The sequence below is a fragment of the Chionomys nivalis genome, chromosome 9 (assembly GCF_950005125.1).
Source record: "Chionomys nivalis chromosome 9, mChiNiv1.1, whole genome shotgun sequence".
Classification (NCBI taxonomy): Eukaryota; Metazoa; Chordata; class Mammalia; order Rodentia; family Cricetidae; genus Chionomys; species Chionomys nivalis.
Genome location: NC_080094.1, coordinates 51,491,412 through 51,504,869, shown reverse-complemented (window position 1 = coordinate 51,504,869; position 13,458 = coordinate 51,491,412).

Here is a 13,458-nt window from a genome sequence, read left to right as displayed (position 1 = left end):
ATGTGACTTGCTGCAGTATTGGCTAATGACCTTATCAGAATGGAGGGAAGCATGTGACTTGATCGTCCTCTTTGCTAATGATATTATAAGAGCACAAATACCTTGTGACTTCACCTCCATCTTGGCTACTGTAACCACATGACATAAAAGAAAATGGAGGTACCCTTGCAACTTCCTGGTCCCACTGATCCCTTGGGAAACTACTTTGCTCTGTTTTTATATCAGACTAAGAATATAACACCAGACCTCCAAGCTGTTTTTTGTTTGCTTGTTTGTTTCTTGATTTGGTTTTTTGTTTTCTATTTTGTTTTGATTTTAACACATTATTTTACATGATAAAATTTACTGGTTTCCAGAGGGGACTTAAAAACTGTGGGAAGATCATATAGACTCCCAGTAAAACTTGATGCCAAATTAAAAAAGAATCATTTCTAAAAAATTTGTTCATAGAAAATAAATGCTTGGGGACCCTGACCTCCAAGAAGTTCAAAAGTCTTAAGTCTCTGAAAAGTCCTGATTTTGTATAGGAGGAAGGTTAAGTTTTTCAGCCTTCCCATTTCCATTTTCAGATACCCACCCAAACACACATATACACATACCACAAACACACAAACACACATACCACAAACACACACACATACCACAAACACACACATACCACAAACACACACATACCACAAACACACACACATACCACAAACACACACATACACATACCACAAACACACACACACACACATACCACAAACAAACCGATTGTGAGTATGCAATTGCAAGTAGGTCTGTCACCCACAGCCCAGTCAGAAAGGACCTCAGGTGAGACACTGGTAAAGTTAGATATCACTATCATCTTGATCCTGAGAGCAGACTATCAAATACCTATAAAGACACCAGAGGGAAAAAAATCAAATGTTCTGCCTCTTACAGCCTTCTAAAAGAAAGGAAAATACTTTCTGTCTTGTCAGTCCCTGTTCCCAAAGCATGACCCAGCAGATAAGACATGTTTGGACAACTCTGTGGAAGTGATAAGGAGGACGGGTGCCATAGGTCTCAGACAGCTGTCATGGGACTCAGTAGAAAGTTTCCTGCCAGTTTATATGGCACTGAGTTCAGTTCTATAGAGAAGTAAATTCCTCTTACATAGATACTATATTGGCAAATTATCTTCTGCTGTTTAATCACTGAGAAGCTGGCTCTAGAGATGGGATTTGGCCCTTCCATCTCAGACACAAGCATATTTGTCTCAAAATGTCCTCCAAAATCCTTGTTCTGTGTCAGGCTGACCCTTTAACTCAGTGACAATGGAAAGGTGAACAAAACAGCTTTCAAAGTGAAAACATTATGCTCTTGAGGACAGCTAATGGATAAACTATTTACAGCATAAATTACTGCTATTTACTTCATGATGCAGAGATGTCTACAATTAAAGCAGTAGTGGAAGGCCCAATCATAGAGAGCCTGTTTGCCTTCAAGTTGCCCAACCAGTAACTCTAATAGAATAATAGGGAATCCCTAGTTTATTTCTAGAGGAGATTGTAAACAAAGCTTGGAGGATGTTTTGCTGTGCACCTGCTGCTTCTCATTGTCTGCTACTTGCATTCATCCAAAACCAAAAGCAGGGCTATGGTAAATCCTTCTCTGGACTGGAAAAGCTATTTTAAACACCCCAAAGGATATTCTCCTCAATTTCTGTTAATTAGAATAGACAGAAGTTCTTTTAATTGGGCCCCATCAAAAGAAAAGGTTAGTTTTCTGGCCATTGGTTGTACACTGATCTCTCTTATTTAAAGAAAGGGAAATAAATGATATCTATTACCTAAAACTGCAATTACAGGGTTAACATGTAAGGACTGGTGTCTCTGAGCTTTCTTACCTACATTTTCTTGTTTGCAGAGGGCATATATTCACGTCAAGTTTATTTTGATTATGTACCAAAATGCTTGCTACAATTTAATTTTTTTATCTGTACAAATAATCCTAATTTGTTATATTATTCTATATATGTAGTTTGAATTCAATGTTGCTGTATATAGAAGGTTTTTAAAAAATACTACCTTCCAAGCCATGCAACTGCCATCTTTATGAATTCATCTGTGCCTACCTACTCAAAACCCAACACACATTGGTGTGGGAAATCCTTCTGTATATGTGCTGTTTTTATTGGTTAATGAATATGGCTGTTTCAGCCAGTGGCTTAGCAGAATTGAGCTAGGGGGTAAAACTAAACTGAATGCTGGGAGAAAGAAGGCAGAGTCAATGGGACACCATGTAGCTGCCACAGGAGACAGACACACCAGAAACTTGCTGGTAAACTACAAGCCTCATGGTAAAATATAAAATAATAGAAATGTGTTAATTTAAGAGGGTTAGCCAAAAATATACTTAAGCTTTTGTCCAAACATTATTACAATTCATACAGTTTCTTTGTAGCTATTTTGGGTCTGAGCAGCTGGGAAACAAATGAGTGGCCTCCAACAACATACATGTGCCAGCTAAATCCACATAAAACCTGAGGAAGCTTGGAAAGGAATTCTAGGCACACACACACACAAAAACAAAGTTTAGATGATTTATTTTTTAGATAGGCTGTGTTTGTTAGTTGAGCAAGGGTGCTGCAGCAGTTAGTGTGGCTACTAGAATTAAAAGTGTGTGTTAGTGTAGCTTTTGGGATTAAAGATGTGTGTTATCATTATCTGGACTGTAAGGCTAACCAGTGGAACTGTTTTACTTTCAGATCTTCAGTCAGACATTATTTATTAAAATTTAATTGAAATGCCACTACAGGAGGGGAAATTGTGATCAGGATAAAAAAATTAAGAAATAAATAGAACAAAAAGATGTTGGAATGTAAAACTAAAATATTTTTATTAAAATAGAACTTGTGGATAACAATTAGAATGACTAGAATTTTCCTTTTCCTAAACAGGATGAGAGTCTAAGTAAGTCATTGAAGGTTTGTAACAGAAGAGACTTAGATAGGCAATGGCTTAGGAATTGTGTATCTAATCAAGCATTACTTTAATGCTCTTAATTTCTGTTCACACTTTTAATTAAAACTACCAAACTGGTGCAACTGACTCTCTGAGTGTATACTAATAGTACTTGGAGCCTGATACTGACGATACCAATGTGAACAGAGGGATTAAAAGAGAAAATGTTTTTTCTTCTTGCTCAACAAAGGTCAACTAAGTCTCAGGGGATTGGAGGACATCTCTCAATGTATCCTGTAACTATGAAAAGTCATCTGTTCCCTTGCTCAGGGATGTCATGGAGATGCCTCAAAGCAAGAGGAAGATTGACACAAAGGCAAGATTTCCTCCACAATTCCAAGTGTAACAGGTGTCAATCATGGCCTGCCTTTGGCTCATTCCTATTTAGCTGGATTAACTGATAAATGAAAGACTAGAGGAGCCAGAAGTTTCTCCCAACTCCAAGTGACCCCCGAGGACCAGATCTTCAACTGACTTTGACATTAAAAACAAAATTGAACAATTTTGATCATCTACATGGTCTTAAACACCCACTAGGAAAGTATAACCAGGCTTAAAATGATAAATACGTTTAAATCTAAGGGACTACAATCCTCAATCATATGAAGAAAAATAATTACCATATGAGAAGTTATTTGAACTATTCCCCACTAAAACTATTCCTCACTAACGATTCTCTTCTTGATATATATGTATATGTATATGTATATATATACATATAAAATTAGCATATATTCAGGACCTTGGATTACTTGAGCATTTCATCCATTCCCCAGGACATCGGAAAGGAAAACCTTATGAAGCCCAGGGCAATAGAATGGCAGGTCATGCAGCTAAGGTGGCTGCTCCTGGCCACCATCAATTTATTGATAACAATACCAGACACTGTGTTGCCTGAGATGCTAGATGATTCTGCCCAAAATGATATAAAGACTTTGCCTCTTTATCAACACCTAGGCTGAAAATGATTGGAGGTACAGTTTGGATGAAGACTCATTCTGCCAACTTAACTGGCCAAGTCCTTGATCTACCAAATCCACAAGGGAGAACATTTAGGTCAAAGAAAATTAGAAGAATTCCTGTAACACCAAAAAAATCAAAATTTTTAACATAAATCAATTGGTAGAGGACTGTGTGACTCAAGGCCTCCCTTGCCAGGCTATTAACTCACAAAAACAAGGAATCCTCTTAAAGCAAAGTGAAAAGCATTAGTATTGAGAATCATTAAAAATGAAGGCAGAAAGGTGTTGGAGAAGTGTGGTCTGCACGTTTGAATTCTGGATCTTTGTCAAGCAGCATGGCTACCATGCAGTGCATGCCAATAGGCATTCATAGACTCCACAGAAATATGGTTAGCTTGTTAAACTCATTGCTAAGAATAGTAATGATAAAAGGGATGGTATATTGTGATGGAGGTGGGTCTTGTATCTATCTGTTGCTTTCATTGGTTAATTAATAAAGAAACTGCCTAGGCCCATTTGATAGGCCAACCCTTAGGTGGGTGGAGTAAACAGAACAGAATGCTGGGAGAAAGAAGCCAAGTCAGGCAGTCGCCATGATTCTCGTACTCCAGACAAACGCAGGTTAAGATCTTTCCTGGTAAGCCAGCTCGTGGTGCTACACAGAGTATTAGAAATGGGTTAGATCAATATGTAAGAGCAAGCCAGTAAGAGGTTAAAACCAATGGGTCAAACAGTGTTTAAAAGAATACAGTTTCCATGTAATTATTTCGGGTAAAGCCATGCGGGTGGCCGGGTGCCGGGGACGCAGCTCTGCCGCTTCCTAATTCAACAATATTGAAAGTCTATAAATTGTGAATATAGTTATACCAAATGACTTCTGAGCAAGAATGAGTGTAATATTTCACTTTTTACAATAAATATTTTATTTTGGTCAATATTGGTACAAATCAAGGTTGTAAGAGTCATTTTTAATTGTTACACATTGCTGACATTGTAGAGTGGGGCTTTAGTTCTAACAGGAGCCCTGGTTGAAGGTGTACAAGGGAGGACTGGAGAAATGGCTCAGTGATTATAAATATCCATTGCTCTTGTAGAGAATTCTCAACTTCTACATGGGAGTTCAGAACCATTTTAGATCCATGACATTCAATGCTGTGGGATTCTGCAGGTGCCTGTACTCTAGTACACACGTATCCCACACAGACATACATTCACACACAAGATTGAAGACAACCCTTAAGAAAGTGTAGAAGCCAAAGATTTAAAACAAATGCATAAGAACTAAGATGGGTGATCTAACCTCCTTGGTCCTGCTCTTATGCTTTCCTTAGTCCTCTAGTGACTCTGTTCCAAGTCTAAGCATACATTAGGAATCATAACTACAGAAGACAGAATAGATGAGAGGAATACTGCTTCTGAAACAGAAGAACCTGTAGAGGTAAGAAGGCATATGGTGTGGGAACTGTCTAGATCATGAAGAACAGCAGACCCTGGAGAGATTCATTCACCTCTCTGATGCCTCTTGTGGGGACTTAATTACCACCCTGCCTGATCCCTGCTTTCCACCTTTCCCTCATCACTGTATAGAAATGTGACTGTGAAAGTGTACCCGTGGGTATCTGAAAGTGGCATCACCCATCTCATGATGCTCAGGATAAGATATATCAGTGAATGCATGTCCTCTGTAATAAGAATTATGCCTGAATACGAACTGTTCATTTTTGTAAGAAACAGAATTCATATACTTTGGAAGACTGTATGTTCAAATCTAGATTATATGTTTGACAGACACAAAACTAACATATTCATCCAAAAACCTAGGTGAATTTCCCAAAGTCACAATTAATAGGAATGGCGGTGAAGCATCAGGTGACCAATAAGAGTATCTCTCAGCCCTGTTGGCTGATTCCTGAAGTATACTTGGTAGCACTGAAGTGACATGGGCTAGAGGTTCCTTTTGCTGGGGTGCAGAGATCTTAGAAGAGCCTGAGGACTAATTAGGACATGAAGAAGCACTGGAGGGAGGTCGAGATTCTGAAGACAGCGAAAACCTTGATTGTTAATCCCCATTGTGGTCTGATTGGCAAATGTCTCCCAGAACTTTATGTGTTTGGGGGGGTTTTGAACCTTTAGAGGGTGAAGATTTACTGGGGTTAAGACTAGAGATTTTATAGTCTGGCTCTAATTTTTTTTTGTCTTTGCTTCCTGACTGCTTGTTGAGATCAGGCTGTGCCCTGTTCAAGTTACTCCAAAAGTACATAACTATGGTTTCTCAGACTCTGTCTTGCATTGAGAAACTCCATTTTATAAGTAGTCTTTGACTCCTTTTTGAGGTTGGAAGATGATCCCATGCTTGGATAGACAGACAAAACATACCATCTGTCCAGCCTCACCCCTGCAGCATAGACTATAAATGACTTCTTACTAGAAGTAGAAAGGTTATCATCAGAGTATTTTTTAGGGAAAATGGATGGTACACGAATACATGGTGCACTAAAATCACATCAGGGAAATGAGCCCAAGAACTTATCCACAAACACCAGACCAAGGAAAGGATGGGACTCTTTACAGGAACATCATTAAGAGCCACATGCTCAGCACCGGGATGCTGACAGTCCCCACCAACCTGTCATCTCAGCCCTGTGACCACGGAAGCCTGGCTCTAGAGACAGCTTCTTCCCTCCAGCTCCTTTGGGTTTCTTATCTTATCAAAACAGACTTTATTTACATTTCTATGAGCTCACCTCAGAAACTTCTGAAAACTCTGCTAAAACATGTTTAACCATCTGTACCATCACACAGGCACACACAGGCACACACACACACACACACACCAGTTTTCTCATTAGTGACACCTTACACAGGTGAAGCCACAGATGTTAATCTGTGTCTGTTTCCATGGCATCAGATTTTGGCTAATGAGGAGACATATGTAGAGAATGTTTACAATGTGATGTGTGATATAAGAGTGAATATTAGTAATTAAGATTGAAAGAAAGGAACTCAGGTTTATCTCAACCAGGTAACTGACAAAATCTTATGACCTGCCCTATAGAATCAGAAAAATCTTTTCTGTAAATGGAAAACTCAAGAGGTCCAAAATGTAGGAGCCATGAAACTGGTACTATTCTATAGGGAGCCTGTTCCCTGGTCACACAAAACTTTCTTTTGCTTCTGCTGTCTTCCAGTATGCCTTCATTCTATGTGACACAGGGACTCAACCTTCTTATTCCATAAAGCCTTATCTACTAGAATGGTATGCAGGACGAATCCAGTAACATGATGGCCAGAAATGCTACTGAACTCTCAGAAGCTGTGCTCTCTCTTCCCAAGCAAAGTGCATGTGCACAAGAGCCACACACATTTTGTGTGACTTATAGAATACTCTGTTGCTCTCCTTTTGGAGATCAGGACAAGATTCTGCTTTTTGAAAACCTCAATTTTGGGCTGGAGCAATGGCTCAGAAGTTAAGAGCACTGACTGCTCTTCCAGAGGACCTGAGTTCAATTCCCAGCAACCACTTAGTGGCTCACAGCCTTTATAATGAGATCTGGTGCCCTCTTCTGGCCTACAGTCATAAATGGGAGCAGAATGTTATATAATAAATAAATAAATAAATAAATAAATATTTTAAAAAACAGAAAACCTCAATCTTTAGGAGTGTGGCAAGCTGTTCATATATTTGTATGGAGAACTGATGGAGGTGGGTCTTGTATTAATCTGTTGCTTTCATTGGTTAATTAATAAAGAAACTGCCTAGGGCCATTTGATAAGCCAACCCTTAGGTGGGTGGAGTAAATAGAACAGAATGCTGGGAGAAAGAAGCTGAGTCAGGACAGTCTCCACGATTCTCCCACCGGACACAGACGCAGGTTAAGATCTCCCTGGTAAGCCAGCTTGTGGTGCTACACAGAATATTAGAAATGGGTTAGATCAATATGTAAGAGCTAGCCAATAAGAGGCTGGAACTAATGGGCCAGGCAGTGATTAAAAGAATACAGTTTCCGTGTAATTATTTTGGGTAAAGCTAGCCGGGTGGTGGGACGCAGCCCCGCTGCTCCTATTACAACAGAGAACCACTGGGTGGATGGCAGGAGTTATCTGAGTCAATGTTGAGGCGGCTAAGCCCAAAATGAAATAAGAGTATGAGATCATGCTGTATTCATCAAAAGGTGGCTGAAAAGCTCAGATGATTCTATGAAAAGATCATTCAAATCTAAAAATAGTACAAATGTCCAGTTCTATTAAAATTCATTCCAGGAGTGATGAAGACTTTCTTGAGATGGAATCTCAGCTGCCTTGGGAAAGCATCTTCCCTAGCAAGCAACCAATGGAACCTAGTCCACCCTCCAACTTTCTTTATTCCTAAGGACTGGCATAGGAGAAGGCAGAACTCCTCCAGGAACTTCTGACCCTGGGCTTATCTCTAAACTAACTTAGGCAGTCTGTGTTTGGACAAGGCTCTCTCAAGCCTCTGGCAATGCATGATCTCTGCATTGACCTAGCCTCCTCTCCCTGTGAGCCTGGAAGGCTGGTTTCTATAGACAGTTTTCTCATCCCTATCCATGTATACAGGTGCTTCTATGGACATAATATGTGCTTATTTCTGCTGTATCAAGTTTTTGGTTCATGACAAGGTGTTTTTTCCTTTATTCCTCCCCGGTGACTCTCTTGGCCTGTGCTCTCAAGACAGTCCACCCTTTCCTTCACATGAAGCCACTGTGTCACTCTGGAAAGTGCTGTTTTCGACAGATTTTAACCCTCTCCTCTCTTCTCTTGTGCCCATAATGCTGGGCCCCTTCCATGGTAAAGCTGTATTCTCATTTCTCTCTTCCTTTCTCTGTCTGTGTCCTTGTTTTCCTTCCTTGCTAGTCTCTAACAAAATAGATTAATCACAGCCGGACTTTATTATCCCACCGAGGATTCCCTCTTTTTTGAATCTTTTCTGGTGCTTTTCCTATAAATTCTTGCCGCTCCCACACCACTTGCCAAGACAGCACTTGTTACATATAGTTATTCCCGCACACCAGTTCTACCACCCACCGCTGCCAGGATCATTCCCTCATACTAGTGAGCTCACTGCTTTGCAGTCCACCATCTCTCCCTGATTCTGAGAATGAATCCTCGCTTGGCTATAGGGCATGTGCCCATCCATCCTCCCACATACAAATTATTATTATTCCCTGTACAAAGAGCCACCTTTAAGTGGTGTGGGTAGGAAATTTGCTTTGGTGTTTTTAATTCCCTGGGTGATTTTGATATATAGCTGAGGTCAAGAACTACCTCCCACTCCTGTTGTAGATAGAGAGTGTGTGTTTGAGATCATCACATCTAGGCAGCTCTAATGCACTCCATCAAATATTGGTGACCCTTGCCCCAAACCCCCTGATGCTTAAGAGTTATTGATCAATCTCATCATATGGTCAGGATGTATTTCTTCAGTTAATTGAACCCACAACTGGGAAAGGATTTCTGAATTCCCCCAGGCTGATGATATTTACTGTAAGAGGAGTCTTGGGCTCTCAGACATCTGGAGGGAGCTCAGCTATTTCAGCATGTGGCACAGTGGGAACGAGGACCGTGAATTTCAAAGCCTCAAACACTGCTGTCACATGGGGCTGAAATTTTATGGAAACCACATATAGCATTTACATTCTTTATGTGATTTGAAAGCCTCTCAAGACTGCAAACTCTATTGCTAGTGGCATGATTTAATCTTCGCACAAATAAATGACTACTTTGAATCTTTGCAATGGATCACTATGTGATAAATTTTATTAGTCTTTTTGCAAGCTTGAGTATTATATTGACCAATTATTAACTTTCTGGGTTAACATCCATAGGAATTATTTTATGATTCCTAGAAGGTATATAATTTTGCTTGACAGTTTTCTTAATAACAAAGTACAAGATGCTGATTTGGTTGATTTAGATACCCTCATTGTGTTTTGGAAATTTTTTCAGTATATATATATATATATATATATATATATATATATATATATATATAGAGAGAGAGAGAGAGAGAGAGAATATTTCATTTGTATGGTGTGTTTTTCTCCCATGTGAGAAAAAATTCAATAGCGTATCAGAAAAGTGACCCAAAAAGTAACTGGCAAAAATCCTGAATAGAAATTTCTTCAAAGAGGAATACAGATGCTGCACAAACACATGACAGTAGGCTCAACACTAAAATTCTGGGAAATGGAAGAAAAATACTGCAATGGGACCTCATTTCAAATGTTAGTGTGATCATTATTTTAAATATTTAACAAGTGTTGGGGTGTGGAAAAAGAGAACCTTTGTACATTGCTGGCAGAAACCCCAATTAGCATTTTGGTACAACTTGACAAACTTGTGAAATTTATGTATAAATCTGAATATTTACTTATTCTTCACAGTTACCAAAAAAGTGAGATTAGCCTTGTACATATAAGGCATATCACTAATGTTGGGAATGATAAGTAGGCCAATAATATAGGTTAGATATCTTAGAAAGAGATTTACTTATAAGCTGACAGTCTGTAAGTAAAGTGGTACTCATGACCAGAAAATAAATAATGGGTTTTCAATGTACAGAATGGAAAGACAGTTATGAACCATAAAGAACAAACCAGAAAACAATAAAATGAAACCGATTCTCTCTCAACAGCAGTTTCTGCAAAAATGGCATTGTGATAAGATGGGGGTATGTGTTGTTTAGATGATAAATGCAATCTGAGAGGTTGGAAAAGTGTGGTGGATAATTTTGCCTAGGAAATAGTGGAGTTTGCCTGTCTGTAAAGGCTTTTACAAGGAGGAGAAAACCAAACCTGTTTATAAATAGAGACTGTACTTCTGTTTGTATTCTGAGCCTGCATTTCTGTTTCCTGGCCTCCCAGACCTGAATAATCACACAGAAACTATGTTAATTACAGCACTATTTGGCCAATGAATCAGGCATATTTCTGCTAGCTCTTACATCTTAAATTAACCCATTCCCATTAATCTATGTATTGCCATTAGGACAGGCATTACCTCAATTTCTATATGTCTTGTTCCCGCTGTGACTGGCTGGCATCTGCTTGACTCTGCCTACTCTTTCTTTATATCTCTGTTCAGATTTCCTACCTGTCTTTATTCTGCTAAGCCATTGGCCAAAACAACCGATAGAAACAACACATATACAGAAAGATATCCCACATCACCTATTTGGCAGCACCGTTACATATCCTGTGGACTTGGGTGGAATAAAGGTGGGGAAAGGAAACACACAAAACTAACTAACTAATAACTAACTAAATGTAATTAAAAAGAACACTAAATTATTGCCAAGTCATCCATGAACAGAAAGAAGTTCACTTGAATACTTACTGTGAGCCTGACAGTAATAAACATAATAAATAAATAAAATAAGCCTTTAAAATAAAGAGAAAGAAAAAGAAAATGCAGCTTAGTGTAAAGTTGGAATAAAAAGATCAAATTCTTCAAGAAGACATTTTTCAGTGACAGTAAAAGGATTGATCCTCCTTCTAGTCCTCTACTATCTAAATATTTGGAAGACTATAAAATGTCCTTTGGTTTATCATATGTAACCTTGTAGAATATATTCCTGAGTTAGATTGTTTTTGTTATTAACATATATTACTGCATGCTCATTGTGATACAGCTATGCACACATCTAAAATTCAGTGGATAATTCTAGCTGCTCTTTCTGTGCACCATCCCCAGTGTCCAGAAGTAGGCACTGTTTCTCTCTTCACATCCTCAGTGTCTAGTAGATACTGCCCCCTCTATATATACCCCCTGTGTCCTGTAGGCACTTCTTTCTCTCCACTCCTATGGTTCAGTAGATACTACCCTCTTCTCCACACACCACCAAGTGTCCAGTAGGCACTTCCCCTCTTTCCACCCCTCCAATGTCCAGTAGGTTCTGTCCCTCTCTACATGCCCCCTGGTGTCCAATAGGCACTTCCCTTTTCTCCACCCCCTTCAGTGTCCAGTAGGCACCGCCTCTCTCTCCTCACACCCCCAGCATCCAGTAGGCACTGCCCCTTTATCCACACACCCCCAGTGTCCAGTAGGCACTGCCCCTCTTTCTGCACACCCCCAGTGTCCAGTAGGCACTGCCCCTCTCTCTATACACCCCCAGTGTCCAGTAGGCACTGCCCCTCTCTCTGCACACCCCCACTGTCCAGTAGACACTGCCCCTCTCTCCACACACTCCCAAAGTCTAGTAGGCACTGCCCCTCGCTCCCCACATCCCCATCATCCAGTAGGCACTTCCCTTCTCTCTACACACCCCCAGTGTCCAGTAGGCACTGCCCCTCTATCTACACACCCCCAGTGTCCAGTAGGCACTGCCCCTCTCTCCACACATCCACTGCATTCAGTAGACACTGTCCCTCTCTCCACACACCCCCAGGGTCCAGTAGACACTGCCACCTCTCTCTGCACATCCCCAGTGTCCAGTGGACACTGCCCCCCCTCTTGCCCTCTAACTTTTAAATACGAGAAAGAACCTGCACCATTTGCATTTCTGTGTATGGTTCATCTCCCTTAATGCAAAACCCTCCAACTCTATCCCAATACACTGCAAAAAAAAAAAAAAAAACAGGATTTCATCTCCATTTATGGACAAGCATTTTTCCATTGTGTGTCTTAACTACATTTTCTTTATGTGTTCATTTGTTGATGGACACTTAGGCTGATTCTATATCTTTTTGTTCCCTCCTTCCCCACCCCTAATTCCATATATTAGATATGACGAAGAACCACAACAGTCTGGACTTGCTAGTACCCCGAAATCATACTTCATGTGAGTCATAAAGGACAATGATCTAGCTTTATCAGCCCTGGAGATGTGATTTATGAAAGGGACTTGTTACGGGCCAGTTAGTGTCTATACATACACACACTTTCTGCAAGCACTCTTGTATAAGATTCCATTATTAACAAATAAGAAAATATGTGAGCCCTCTGATAGTTGTGATATGGAGTGTTAAATCCTTGCCCAGAACACATCCAGGTCATGTCCAGGAAGTATAAATCACTGCACCTGACACTATCAAGTGATTCAGTGTTCTTTTCCAAGAATGGCGCCAGACCGATCGATTCCCACAGCACTTTCATAAGCGTCCAGATTGGCTTATCCGTGGTGTCAATGTTCAGGTTAGCTTGAATGTGATGGGATACACACTGAGGAAGCCAGGAATAATCCTCACTTTTACTACCATCACTACTCCATCCATGGACCCAGTGTGCAAGCCCTGATCAAAGCTGTGTGGCATGGCCTCCACCTATTGACACTTGGTACTTTTTCTACATTGACTGGTGACCATTATTCCCAAATGTGTACTCTCACCCAGTACTTTCTTATATTCACCTTCCCATCCCCAGAAATTCTTGTCTTTGTTCTTCCTGCCATTCTTGCTTTAGATCCTAACACTTGGATCCACTCCTGAGTAGCAGTCTGATTTTCACTAGTGCCAGTAGATAGAGCCATGTGATCCATGGACCTGAGGTAT